At 41.5% G+C, this 13,940-nt stretch overlaps 1 non-coding gene across 1 annotated transcript; it reads left to right on the top strand.

The window, feature by feature from the left end:
* The first annotated feature begins 6,039 nt into the window (after positions 1 to 6,039).
* Positions 6,040 to 6,122, top strand: trnal-cag (transfer RNA leucine (anticodon CAG)). Its single transcript has one exon. It is a non-coding gene; the product is annotated as a tRNA-Leu (tRNA).
* Positions 6,123 to 13,940: the final 7,818 nt, after the last annotated feature.

Genomic DNA, 13,940 nt, shown 5'->3' with positions numbered 1-13,940 from the left:
GTGAGCTCGCGGGGGGGTCATTCACTCGTGCCAGGTGGGTCCTGTTCGCTCATACACGCGTGTTCTTGCCTACCTCGCGGAATGCGTGACCTTTCCAAGGGAGAAAAGCACAGCCCAGTGCTCGATCGGAGTCTCCGGGCTGGTTTTGTCCTTGTGCGTTTAACACAGAAACACGTCTGACAGCAACAGCTCATTAAGACTGGCCACATGTGTGCAGCAGTTTTTTTCTCGTGTTTCTCTTTTCTTCATTAATTTGCTGCAATTATCGGTATAAAGTCAAATCGGTCAGGATCTCGGACTTTAATAAACGAGCACTTGGGTCTTACACTCTTTGCATAATAAGACCGTCAAAAGAAGCAGACCTTAATTTAAGATCGAAATATCAGAGTAGGTGTCCGAACTGTAGAGTCTTTATAATTTCCCCGCGAGGAAGGTCAAACAGATGACTGAAGCACAACAAAACAACACAATAAAAGTTTAGCCCCAGAATGTCAAAAAATACATTTCTCTGTCAGTAAGACCTAGACTCAAGCGGGCTGTGGTTTTTGTTGTAAACAGAGCACAGAGCACTTCTAAGACAGGCTTGTCACAGTGACGTGTAATTCTTCTTTAGAGACAGTGAGAAGGTCCTGAGCAGGTGGGCTAGGCTGTGAAAGCGCATGTCTAATGTAGACAGAGCCCAGTCATCACTGAGCGCGGTGTAGTAGTGCCGAGTGATCACTGTGTTGAAGTTAAAGTCTAAAGCGCTCGTGGAGCGGTAGATGTTGATGAAACGATTATCTTCATTTAACCTGTTTTCCTACTGTTTATCATCTTTAAATCCACTTAACATGGAATATTAAGGTGAAATTTTGTAACTATAAGGAATTGTTTGCAGCTGAAGATAATACGATATTTGCAATATTATCATACTGTGTATAGCCGGCAGTGGCGGCTAAACAAGAGGAAAATACACAGCAGTATTTCACCTTCTTCATAAACATTTTTTTGCTTATATAACCCAGCGCATCTGCGGCAGATTTGAATGCCACTCTCTCGCCTTTTATAAAACAGACATCTCTGTTTCTCAATTCACAGACGCAGAATTACACATCGTGCGTTGTTAAAGAGGTCAGTCCTATACTTCTCAGAATTATAATAAATTTATATTCCTAAATATCGTTCTCGTAACTCTAGGGGATTTCGTGAAAACGCTACAGGCCAAAATCGCTTTCGAGCTTCAAGCTAACTTCACCGCGGTCGCTCCCCGTCAGTATGGCGCACAGGAGGATCCCCGCTTTTCACGCGGGAGACCGGGGTACGTTTCTGCGACGGGGCGCTGGTTTCATTTTTAACAAGCTGACTTCACTTACAATTAAACGTTTGTTTAAACTCATATCAGAAGAATAACGAATTCCGTTGCATTTTCCAACAATAACGTGCAATTAAACAGGTGAAAACGCCATTTGCTTTCACTGCGATGTTATTGTGATTCCTGTCAGAAGCGCGTATGGACACGTGTAACTTCTCTCCAGTGTGATGACAGTTTCTGAAGCAGGGAGAGAGATCTTATATACATTTCCCTTCCAAAGGGGCAGTCGGTCAACTTTTAGAAGTTTTTCGAAAATCTGAGTTAGATTTTTTTTAATCCGTAATTGTTATTACAATCTCCTGCAAAAAGAAGGATGAAGATGAACTAAACGCTGAAACCTAAAAGATCAGCCCTGAGAGGAAATGTCTCCTGACAGTGAACAGATCTCTCGCTCAGCGGTAGACACGCGCTCCTCGTTAGTGTAGTTGTGTCTTTAAAAGTGGCTCAACTGTCTGGTTTCATCAAGAGCGGAAACAACAGAAATAGACTACAAACTGAAATTAATTACTTCACCATTAATGAATTTATATTACTCACTAACAGTTTATAGGCGTCTTTACACATCCGAGACCCGGTGAAAACACCATTTCCTCTCACCTGGCCCATGCTCTGTCGGAAGGACTTCTTAACGCGTTTTAAAACTCAAAACCGAAGCTGAAATAATCGATTCCGAACGTGATAGTAGCCTCTGTGGGGGAGCAGTAGCGGTTCCACAGCTGGGAACAAGTTTCTGAAGATAATCGAAATGAAAGCCAAATCGCCAAATCCTGAAATATCAGCCCCGAGAGGAAACGTCTCCTGAGAGGAAACAGAGCTCCCGCTCCTCGTTAGTATAGGGGTGAGTATCCCCGCCTGTAACCCGGAAGAATCTTTTTGGAAGTTCATCCGAAGATGAAACAATTCCGTTAATTTCTGCGATTTCCACCAATAAAGAGAAGTGGAAGTAATTTTGATTGATTTATAGGTCGTCTTTTCATAATGATGTGTATTTCAAACCCGCGACCTTGGCGTTATTAGCACCACGCTCTAACCAACTGAACTAACCGGCCTCGTTAGTCAAGTATCTACCGCTGAGTTTTCCTACCTTCTGTTTTCTTAGTGGATCTGCTGGTGATGATCGATATAGAGAGAAAGAAATAGCAAATTAATCATGCAGAGAGATTTTGGGTTGGAAATGATGCGGGAACGCGTCTGTGTCAGTTCGGGAGAAGGTGAGGATGCGTGTGTAGTCGGGGCCATGTGGTTAAGGTGATGGACTAGAATAAATTCAAGTAACATCCCTGTTAACATTTAATTCCTATCAGACTGAGCTGCACGTTTGTCGTATCATTTTATCTGACAGGGAGTCTCTCTGTGTCACAGTTCTCGTCATTCGCCTCTGGTACGGAGGAAATCCTGCGCTTGAACTCGATGGTTGCTGATAATGTCGGCTGACAGCTCTCCTTCAGGGGAGAGCCATAGGGACAGAGAGGCGCCTCAGGAACGGCAATTCAAATCTCCATCTCCAACTAAACCCCATTCCTCTCTCCCTTTCAGCGTCATCGCCGAAAGACTCAAGTGGACCAGGGCTCCCCAGTACCCGGGCTGGGGTCCCCCTCTCTGCTCCTGAGCCCAGCAGCTCTTTGAAGGCCAGCAGGCAAGTGTGGGCAACAGTCCTGCTACAGGAGACCTCTCTCCAGGACAGGCAGGCCTTTTAAACACAGGAGGGGAGGCCATCAGGCCAGCAGTCTTGCGTGGCTCCACCTTTCCGTAAGCTCTCCGTACCCCCTGTTCAGACAGCTGCAGCACAAGCTCCCCAGGCTCACTGGGCGTTCTGGGTGAAGGGTCCGTGTTGTGAGCATCAGACCTGGCATAGAAGTTGTTTAGTTGGTCAGGCAGTGAATCATCAGCTGTTGTTTTAACAACCATTTGTCCTTTATAATTAATGACAGCCCTCAGGCCATTCCAGAGGTGCGCTGTGTTAATGCCCCCACATTGTGATTCAAGCCTGTCTCTGTCGTCCCTTTTCGCATGTCTGATGGCCCTCTCCAGGTCACACCTGGCTTTCCTGTACAGCCCAAGATCTCCAGAGTTGAAGGCCACAGACCGCTCCTTCAGCTTGGCTTTGATTTTATTCTTGAACCATGGTTTTTGAGTGGGGCATGACTTCATTCTTTTATTTGGACCACAAATGTCAACACAGTATTTGATACACTGTGAAACTGTATTATCATGATTATCACAAGGTAGAATCACTTAAATGAACTGAAATTGTTCATTTATACCATAAGATATTTTGAAACATTAAATGTATTTTATAACTAATTTCTTACTTTCATTTCTCCTACACGCACTATTGTTACGAACAGAAACTAAGAAACGAAGAAGAAACACCAGATACTGAGCTCTGGCTCGTTCATTCCTGTGCTGTATTGTCTTTGGCGACACCTGGTGGCCACAGCGGTCAGTCCGCCACGTCGCCCGTGAACAGGCAGCGCGCGTATTACAGCCTGGAAGACGCTCAGAGGGAAACCGGTTTCATTTCTGTCTCCTTCCTAATCCGCTCCGGGGTGGAATGATGAAAGTGGGAGACACTCTTTCCCCGTCACCAACGACACGATCCACACTCAGACTGCTTAGTTATAATTCCCGCTTGCTTTTTACTCCATTTCTGAACGTTGTTTGCCTGATATACGGTTCAAAGTTTTGTGGTCATCAGTTTAATGCGCTTTATATGACTTCGCGTGGTGTTCTGGTCTCTTGTCCGGTGAGTTATGAAGATGAGATCTTCTCTTTTCTTCAGCTCGGCGTTTTAATCTTTTGAGGGAATATGGTCTGTGTTACAACAGTCACACGGAAATAATGTTCATATATATCATGTTCATTCCGACAGGTGAATCGTCACCCCTTTTCGCCATCATTCTGAAAAGAACAATTTGAAATCTCACCAAGTGGCTTGTTGGTCTAGGGGTATGATTCTCACTTAGGGTGCGAAAAGTCTTGGGTTCAAATTCTGGATGAGCCCGGTTTCATTATGTGATAGGAAGACATATCAAACTCACTTCTTACCTTTTGTCCGCGATAAACACGGTTCGATCCCTCGCTATGATGCTCGGTGTCCACTCACACCTTTTTAAAATAATGATACATGAGAGCAGCAGATAAACTCCGAGTGGTGAAGGTGTCTCCACCACCGGATCTTGTAAACTAGCAGTCAGCCCGTCAGCTGCAGCACCTGGCTATAACCTCACGACACTCGCTGTGCTGTGCTCCCGAGGAGGGCTGGATATGTCTTCCTACAATAATAGAAAAAAAGATGGTCTCTTCGCGCACAGAGACCAGAGACAGGCCGGAGACAGGTTGGAAATGATCCGGGAACGAGCCCATGTCAGTTCGGAGAACGTAAGTTTTGCGGGTAGTCGTGGCCGAGTGGTTAAGGTGATAAACTGAAAATCCTTTGAGGTCTCCACGCGCAGGTACAAATCCTGCTGACTGGATTATGTTGTGGGACAATAAGTATGTAGTAGTAACAATGAAACATAATAGACAATGAGGAAGAGCAGAGAGTGGACATGCATTGAGGCTGAGGCCCTGCAGTTAGCTGTTGAGGATGTGCACTGCAGTGGGATAGAAACTGTTCTGGAGTCCAGTTGATCTTGTTTTAATAGCACGGTACCGCTTGCCAGAGCGCAGGGGGGAGAATTTGTTCCGGAATGGCTGGGATCCTAAATGATGGATTGGGATTTATTGTGACAGCGGATGGTGTGGATCTCACCGACTGATGGGAAACAGACCAGTGCAGTGAGACTCGCGCCGATCGTTTAGACTAGGCCAACGAGCCCACCCTTTCCCTCTCTCCTGCCAAATCTGTCGCAGATGCGTTTGTTTTTTATGAGCCATCTGATGGGTGAAGTCTAAAAAAGGCAATTCAAGTTTAATTTATCTAAACCCGCGGGAACTTCTGATTGCTGGAGAGACTCTACAGCTCTTGAAAGGAAACAGAGAGGCTGTTTCGCTACCTTTTGTGTTTGCTTAGTGAATCCGCTGGTGATTATCGGTATAGATAGATAGAAATCCCAAAACTGAGCACGAAGAGAGTGGGACGGAGTGGAAACGATGCGGGAACGAGCCCGTGTCAGTTCGGGTGAAGGTGGGTTTGTGTGTGTAGTTGTGGCCGAGTGGTTAAGATGCTGGACTTGAAATCCCTTTGAGTCTTAAAAACAGAGAGGCACCTCAATAACGGTCTGGGGAGGAACAAGGCGCCACTCAGAACGTGTGTCATTTCTCATCACGCAGCGCTGATTCACTGAGAAAACACCATTGCTAGGTGGTGCTAGTGGAGTGGTAGATGTTGGTGAAATGATTATCTTCATTTAATCTGTTCTCCAACTGTTTATCATCTTTAAATCCACTTAATATGGAATATTAAAATGAAATGTTGTAACTATAAGGAATTGTTTGCAGCTGAAAATAATACGATATTTGAAATATTATCATATTGTCTATAGCCGGCAGTGGCGGCTAAAAATGAGGAAAATACACAGCAGTATTTCACCTTCTTCATAAACATTTTTTTGCTGATATAACCCAGCGCATCTGCGACAGATTTGAATGCCGGAGTCTCGCTGTATTTCTAATACCATTGTGATACTCGAGGAACGTAGTGCGGTCGCGGTGCCTCATGGGACCGGCTGGCCTCATTGTCAGAAGTTAGGATGGCCGAGCGGTCTAAGGCGCTGCGTTCAGGTCGCAGTCTCCTCTGGAGGCATGGGTTCGAATCCCACTCCTGACACACACAGCTTTCTTATCGGTATAAACTATAGAAATATAATAAATATATCACAGAGACATTCTCATCTTTTCTCCGTAGAGCGCCAGTGAAGGAAGCACTAAGTACTGCACACCGAAATTGTTTCTACAGCATCTCGCGAGCTGAACCCTGAGCACGAACTGCAGGAGCTGTGAATCAGAACATTTCAATTCATCTGATCAGTAAATGAATATGCAGGACCCGTTAATATAGGTTTGTTACCTTGTCTTTCCTGTTTGCACAGTATATAACTGAACGTCCCTCGTAATTTGAAAGAGACCGGATAAGGACACGGAGCTACTAACGCGATTCTCATTGCAATTAGTCCCGAGACAAGCGAGTCCAGTGGCTGCGGGTTTGAAGGTGAACATGTCTCGTATTCTAAAGGCTTCTGCTTCTACTGATGAATTGCTGTTTCAGCTCTAACGGGAGACGAGTTTGTCTCATTTTCAGTTAAAACGTTGTTTTTTTTAAACTGATGTGAGGTAGTTAAAGAGTTATCCGTCTCCCCGTCGGGGAATCGAACCCCGGTATCCCGCGTGACAGGCGGGGATACTCACCACAATACTAACAAGGAGCACGTGCTTGGTGTTAGTTGTGAGCTCTGTTTCCTGTGTTCTTCCTCTCAGGGCTGATGTTTCCAGTTCAGCCTGTTAATATGATTCTTCACAGAATTGAGAATGAAAATGTGGAGAGATGTTATACAAATTTCCTTTTTCCGACTAATCTAACTGCTGCTCCAAAGGTGAAACCCGTCAACTCTTAAAAGGTTTTTGAAAATCTGCCTGAATGTGATTTTGTTTAAAAATCTTTCTCTATTTATTATAACAATCGCTGACAAAAATATTACGATGAACTTTTGAAAACAATGAAACTAAAAGGATGAAACCAAGCGCTCTTAGCTACTTATTGAGTGTTCATGAGCGTAAATAAACAACTGAAAGCAGGTGAACTCACCGTGTGCTTTCACTCGTCCCAAGCTCAATTAAAATAACTTTCCAGCGTTAGAAACCTCATTTCTGACATTGTTTGCCTGCTGTATGTTTCAAAGTTTTGTGGTCATCAGTTTAATGCGCTTTATATGACTTCGCGTGGTGTTCTGGTCTCTTGTCCGGTGAGTTATGAAGATGAGATCTCTTTTCTTTAGCCCGGCGTTTTAATCTTTTGGGGGAATATGGTCTGAGTTACAACTAATCACCCAGCCTCGTTAGCGCAGTAGGTAGCGGGTCAGTCTCATTTACTCTTCTGACACAGGCGGCTCCTGTTCGCTCATACACGCGTGTTCTTGCATACCTCGTGGAAAGCGTGACCTTTCCAAGGGAGAAAAGCACAGCCCAGTGCTCGATCGGAGTCTCCGGGCTGTTTTTGTCCTTGTGCGTTTAACACAGAAGCACGTCTGACAGCAACAGATCACGCAGTGGGTAGTAGGAGGCTGGTTAACTCAGTTGGTTAGAGCGTGGTGCTCATAACGCCACGGTCGCGGTTTCGATCCCCGTACGGGCCACTGTTTCAACTTTTATAAAACAGACACCTCTGTTTCTCAATTCACAGACGCAGGATTATACATCCTGCGTTCTTAAAAAGAAGTTAAAAAAAATCTAAGACAGGCTTGTCACAAAGACGTGTACATTTTCTTTAGAAAGTGTGAGAAGGTCCTGAGCAGGTGGGCTAGGCTGTGAAAGAGCATGTCTAATGTAGACAGAGCCCAGTCATCTCTGAGCGCGGTGTAGGAGTGCCGAGTGATCACTTTGTTGAAGTTAAAGTCTAGAGCGCTCGTGGAGCGGTAGATGTTGGTGAAACGATTATCTTCATTTAATCTCTTTTCCTACTGTTTAGCATCTTTAAATCCACTTAATATGGAATATTAAGGTGAAATTTTGTAACTATAATTAATTGTTTGCAGCTGAAAATAATACGATATTTGCAATATTATCATACTGTGTATAGCCGGCAGTGGCGGCTAAAAATGAGGAAAATACACAGCAGTATTTCACCTTCTTCATAAACATTGTTTTGCTTATAAAACAGATCTGAATGCCGGAGTCTCGCTGCATTTCTAATACCAGTGTGATACTCGAGGACCGTAGTGGGGTCCTGGTGGTTGATGGGATCAGCTGGCGGAGGAGCAGGTGAGGCTGTGCGTGTAGTTGTGGCCGAGTGGTTAAGGCGATGGACTACAGCTTTATTGGGGTCTCCCCGTGCAGTTCATAACCTGCCGACTACGTGATGCTTTATGGTAAATTCAAATGATGTGTCTGTTAACATTTAAATTTCTGTCTGGGTTGCATGTCTGTCCTACAGATGCAGCCATTCAAAGTGCGCGTTACAGACACGTACCACAGGTGGCGTCGCGCATTGTGACGCAAGATGACGCGCGGCACTGCAGTATGTGATTGGATGACCGACAGGCGCACTCGTGGTCGGTTGGTCTGTCGTAGAAAGACTTACAGTAAACGTCTTTGCTGTGCCCGTTGTAGATATAGAATTTTACCACTGAAGGGAAATCTTAGTAGCTGAGCATAAAAAGAATAGGAGCATACTGTAACGCGTGTGAAGGCCATAAACGATATTAATTTTGGAACATAAACATACAGTACTGTATATGGCTGGTCTTGGTACTTTAAAGAAAAAATACACACCAGTATTCCATTTCTCCCTAAACATTTTAAGCATCGAAGTCTTTAACTAAAGAGATACCGGAGTCAACAAGCATACTTTTAGAATTTGATTAATAGGGAATATAATATGGAATCGCGTATCTAAAGAATTTAATAACGATATTATTATATTCTACGTGCCCGCTTATCAGCTCATGGGTTGTGTGTTCAAATCCAGCTGGTGCTGGACTTTTCTTTTAACAAACATTTCTTCGAAAAAATAGAATAGCGATATTATGGACAATCAATTGACTTTTATATTTCAAAATATCACAACATGATCGATTCTAAGTCATTTTTGATAACAATGAATAGTCACCTTCTTCCCTTCTGACAACGGTCCCTGCTTCTGCTTCCTGCTTCTATTGTGTGTGTGTGTGATAGAGTAAATTTTTATAGAGAAATGGAGGCTGGACAGTATGCGATACAATATAAACATTTATATTGATTTAAATCGTTTTTTGATTTAAATCGCAAACGCGTGTTTAATTATATGTGTTTTTTTAATCATAATCAGGCTAATGCAACATAAATTGATACAGTATCTCTGTCTTATTTTTAGTAAATAAAGTGCATTTTTGCACACTATATGTGCAAACATTTTATGATATTTCGCTGTTGTAAATGTCTGTGGACATGTGCTGGCTGGACAGGAGGCTCCGCTGTACACAGAGAGCTTAGAAGACAAAGATATCAATTTATTTTATTCAAAAATTTATATATCACCTTTAAAAGTGGAATCTCAAAGCAAAGTAAATACCCAACACTGATTGAACCCATCTGCCATGCTAATAAAACACCTTGAATTGAATTGAATTGAGGGAGAGAGGGGGGGAGGGCGCGCGGCAAATAAGATACACTCCACAGGCATCCACAACAGCAACATATGAAACGTTTGCACATATGGTTAAGTTATTACCTGGTTTTCAAAGTGCAATGAAATACAATATTGTTGTTGTTGCTGTTCTTGTTGTTTTTATCCTGTAAAGCGTTTTGAGAAGCCACCTTTAAAGGCGAAATATACTGCAAAAGCGCTGATTCTTATGGAATGTGTTCCGCCGGTGATTCCAATTTTTTTTTATTTTTTTTTAATTGCGTATCTAAGGAAATCTCAGTATAACTTTGTTCATGAACCAACAGTGGCATGTTACATTATTATTAGTTTTTTTATTTCGAGAGACTGGATAAGTAGTTCAAGTGTTTTTTTTAACTACCTGAAAAACAACTAATAATTTAACTATATGTGCAAACGTTTTATGATATGTCGCTGTTGTGAATGTCTGTGGACATGTGCTGGCTGGACAGGAGGCTCCACTGTACACAGAGAGCTTAGAAGACAAAGATATCAATTTATTTTAGTCAAAAATGTATATATCACCTTTAAAAGTGGAATCTCAAAGCAAAGTAAATACCCAACACTGATTGAACCCATCTGCCATGCTAATAAAACACCTTGAATTGAATTGAGGGAGAGAGGGGGGGAGGGCGCGCGGCAAATAAGATACACTCCACAGGCATCCACAACAGCAACATATGAAACGTTTGCACATATGGTTAAGTTATTACCTGGTTTTCAAAGTGCAATGAAATACAATATTGTTGTTGTTGCTGTTCTTGTTGTTTTTATCCTGTAAAGCGTTTTGAGAAGCCACCTTTAAAGGTGAAATATACTGCAAAAGCGCTGATTCTTATGGAATGTGTTCCGCCGGTGATTCCAATTTTTTTTTATTTTTTTTTAATTGCGTATCTAAGGAAATCTCAGTATAACTTTGTTCATGAACCAACAGTGGCATGTTACATTATTATTAGTTTTTTTATTTCGAGAGACTGGATAAGTAGTTCAAGTGTTTTTTTTAACTTCCTGAAAAACAACTAATAATTTAACTATATGTGCAAACGTTTTATGATATGTCGCTGTTGTGAATGTCTGTGGACATGTGCTGGCTGGACAGGAGGCTCCACTGTACACAGAGAGCTTAGAAGACAAAGATATCAATTTATTTTAGTCAAAAATTTATATATCACCTTTAAAAGTGGAATCTCAAAGCAAAGTAAATACCCAACACTGATTGAACCCATCTGCCATGCTAATAAAACACCTTGAATTGAATTGAATTGAGGGAGAGAGGGGGGGAGGGCGCGCGGCAAATAAGATACACTCCACAGGCATCCACAACAGCAACATATGAAACGTTTGCACATATAGTTAAGTTATTACTTGGTTTTCAAAGTCGGGAGACATTAGAGGCTTGCCACACCCGGACTGTTAAACCAACACATTAGCACGTCAAAGCCCATTGAGGACCCGGGCGCAATAATTGTTTTGTCCCTTGATTTACTGATCTGCATTAATTATGGAAATCGAGTTCCTGCTCTGTGCAGACAACCTGGTCCCGCTGTCGCCCACAGAACAGAGGCTGCGCCAGAACCTGGCACTCCTGGAGCAGCACTGTCAGACCTGGGCGCTGACAGTCAATCTGGACAAGACAAGACAAGAGAGTTATGGTTTTCCAGAAAAAAAGCCATACCTCAGGGAAACAGGTACAAATTCACACTTAACAACACATTAACACCTAACAACGGGAGCAGGGACGAATTAGGCCAGTACCCACTATTGTTAAACATACAGAAAAGGATATTAAAGTATTGAATATTAGTATTGGCTTTAGTATTAGCCATACAGAACATTAAAGTGCCCCTTTTCCATTCAGCGGGTGCCTGAGCCGCTGTGTCCTATCTTCTGACAGTCGCCGTTGTGAACAAACATTTCTTTGAAAAAATGAGACGTTTCCCTTGGTCAGAGATATAAATATATAATATATAAATAAATTAAATTTAACTAACATGTGAAATAGCGTGTGAAAAAGTTGTAGTTTAAGCTTTTCTGCTAATATAATATGGAATCGCGTATCTAAAGAATTTAATAACGATATGATTATATTCGTGTACTGCGACAGGGCTGTGTAGGGCTGTTTTGCCTCTCTCTTCATGCGACTGTACCAGGAAGAGGATTTCTTTCTATTCGAAACGTGTATTTTAAAAGTTTAAGAAGTAAAAACCTTACAGCGTACACAGATTTCTAAACCGATCAGGATCGTTATCTTTGTCTTATGCATAATAATGTTCACTGCTCTGTCCAGCAAATTAATAATAAACTTTATTTTATATAGCGTTTTAAACGAATAAGTAATTAGATTGCTCATAAACCTAATCACTTGCTTTTTCTTTTTATTTAGACTCAGATTTCAACTATAGATCGTATTATTAATAACCATAATAACAACCAACCAACAAAAACAACCATATAAACATAATACCAACCAAAAACATAGATAACGACCACAATACAAAATCAAATATATCAAACCATTATACTCTCGCAAATTCCTCCAATTATCATAATCCCGCCCCTTATGCAAAACCAAACCCTCCTCCCATCCCAGTTTATCCTCTTTATCATAAACAAAATCCACCTCAATTTTCAACATAAAGCATTACTGCTTACTGGGTTTTTGGGGGGGGGGGGAGGTGTCTTTCGCTGGAAGTCTCGCCTGCTTCTACTTTACGAGTACAACCCCCTCTCTGCAGGAGTGCTGGCTGTGACGAATTAAACCGGTTTCACAGGTATTTTCAAAGTAGGAAGTACAGTGTTAACTGGTAGCTGGGCTCCTCAATGAAATCGCTTTAACACGCTAATGCGTTGGTGTAACAGTCCGGGAGTGGCAAGCTTCTAATGTCAACTCGACTCGATTGGAAGACAATGAACGTATTTTAGCCCTAAATGAATTAATAGCAAACATGGTTTACATAAAATACATTTTTCCAAGAAAGTTTATAATAATGCGATCTATAGTTGGAATCTGAGCCTAAATATAAAGCAAAAGCATTTTCAGAGAGCAATCACGCTGTGTTTATGTAGAAAAAGCGATTAGGTTTATGAGCAATCTAATTACCTATTCGCCTAAAACGCTATATAAAATAAAGTTTATTTAGAGATGAATGATCAGTGTCGCAGTTTAAATAATTTTCGTAGGAGGGCTTGGACAGATTCCAAGTGCATTTTTGCAATTTACGTTGCATTGTCCAATGTGCTGTTGTAATACAGTTTAGAATACAGTTAGTCTAAGCTTTATCAGCTTTATTTATGGGTTGCAATTTTAAAAAAGTCAAAAACCGCACTCAAAATGCAATTTAGAGCTTTCTGGCAAGAGGAGACACCCAAATTATAATGTAACATGCCACTGTTTGTGCATGAACAAAGTTATACTGCAATTTTCCTTAGATACGCGATTAAAAAAAATAAATTTTTTGAATCCCCGGCGGAACACACTCCATAAGATTCAGCGCTTTTATACAGTATACCGCCTTTAAACACATATTTAAACACGCGTTTACGATTTAAATCAAAACGTGATTCAAATCAATATAAATGTTTATTTTGTAACACATAGGTGACTATTCATTGTTATTAAAAAGACTTAAATTCGATCATGTTGTGATATTTAGAAATATAAATTTGTTTGGTGCGAGTGAGGTTTTATTTAATCTCTGACCAAGGGAAACGTTTCATTTTTTCAAAGAAATGTTTGTTAAAAAATAAAGTCATAGTTCCATGGGATTCAATCACAGACCATGTGACATGGGAGTCAGGAAACTAACACACAGCGCCACCAGATTTGATAACACTATAAAAACGCTATAAAATAATGTGACTAGGCACAGAACAAGTTTACAGCACAGTACAATAATAAATGCTGACCATGACTTTAGAAGCATAAATTACCTTGCACTCAATTTAAACACAAGCTGTCTTTAGCCCTCTAAGCTGGTTCATACAGAAATGTAGAGATCCAGGCTCAGAACACACAGCTTCATTAGCGAATACATATGCAGGACAACTAGAGAAGACGTTTTACAGAGGATGGATTTTTAGAAACATCCCATCAGTGACATCACTGAAGTCAACTCCTAGGTACTGTAACTGTCGTGTGGATAGTTTCACAAGAATCAGACAAAGGTTTAAGCATCGCTTGTTCTAGATAAAACTGCAAAAAAAAAACAACAACCCATAACGTACTTCTTTGCGGCTCTGTTTGCCCAAATCATATATTCACAACGTGAAATTTAGAAAATAATATTACGT

Source organism: Atractosteus spatula, chromosome 5 (genome assembly GCF_055471065.1).
Source record: "Atractosteus spatula isolate fAtrSpa1 chromosome 5, fAtrSpa1.hap1, whole genome shotgun sequence".
Taxonomy (NCBI): Eukaryota; Metazoa; Chordata; class Actinopteri; order Semionotiformes; family Lepisosteidae; genus Atractosteus; species Atractosteus spatula.
The sequence above is the reverse complement of the archived record's forward strand: the minus strand, read 5'-3'. Positions and strand labels throughout refer to the sequence as shown.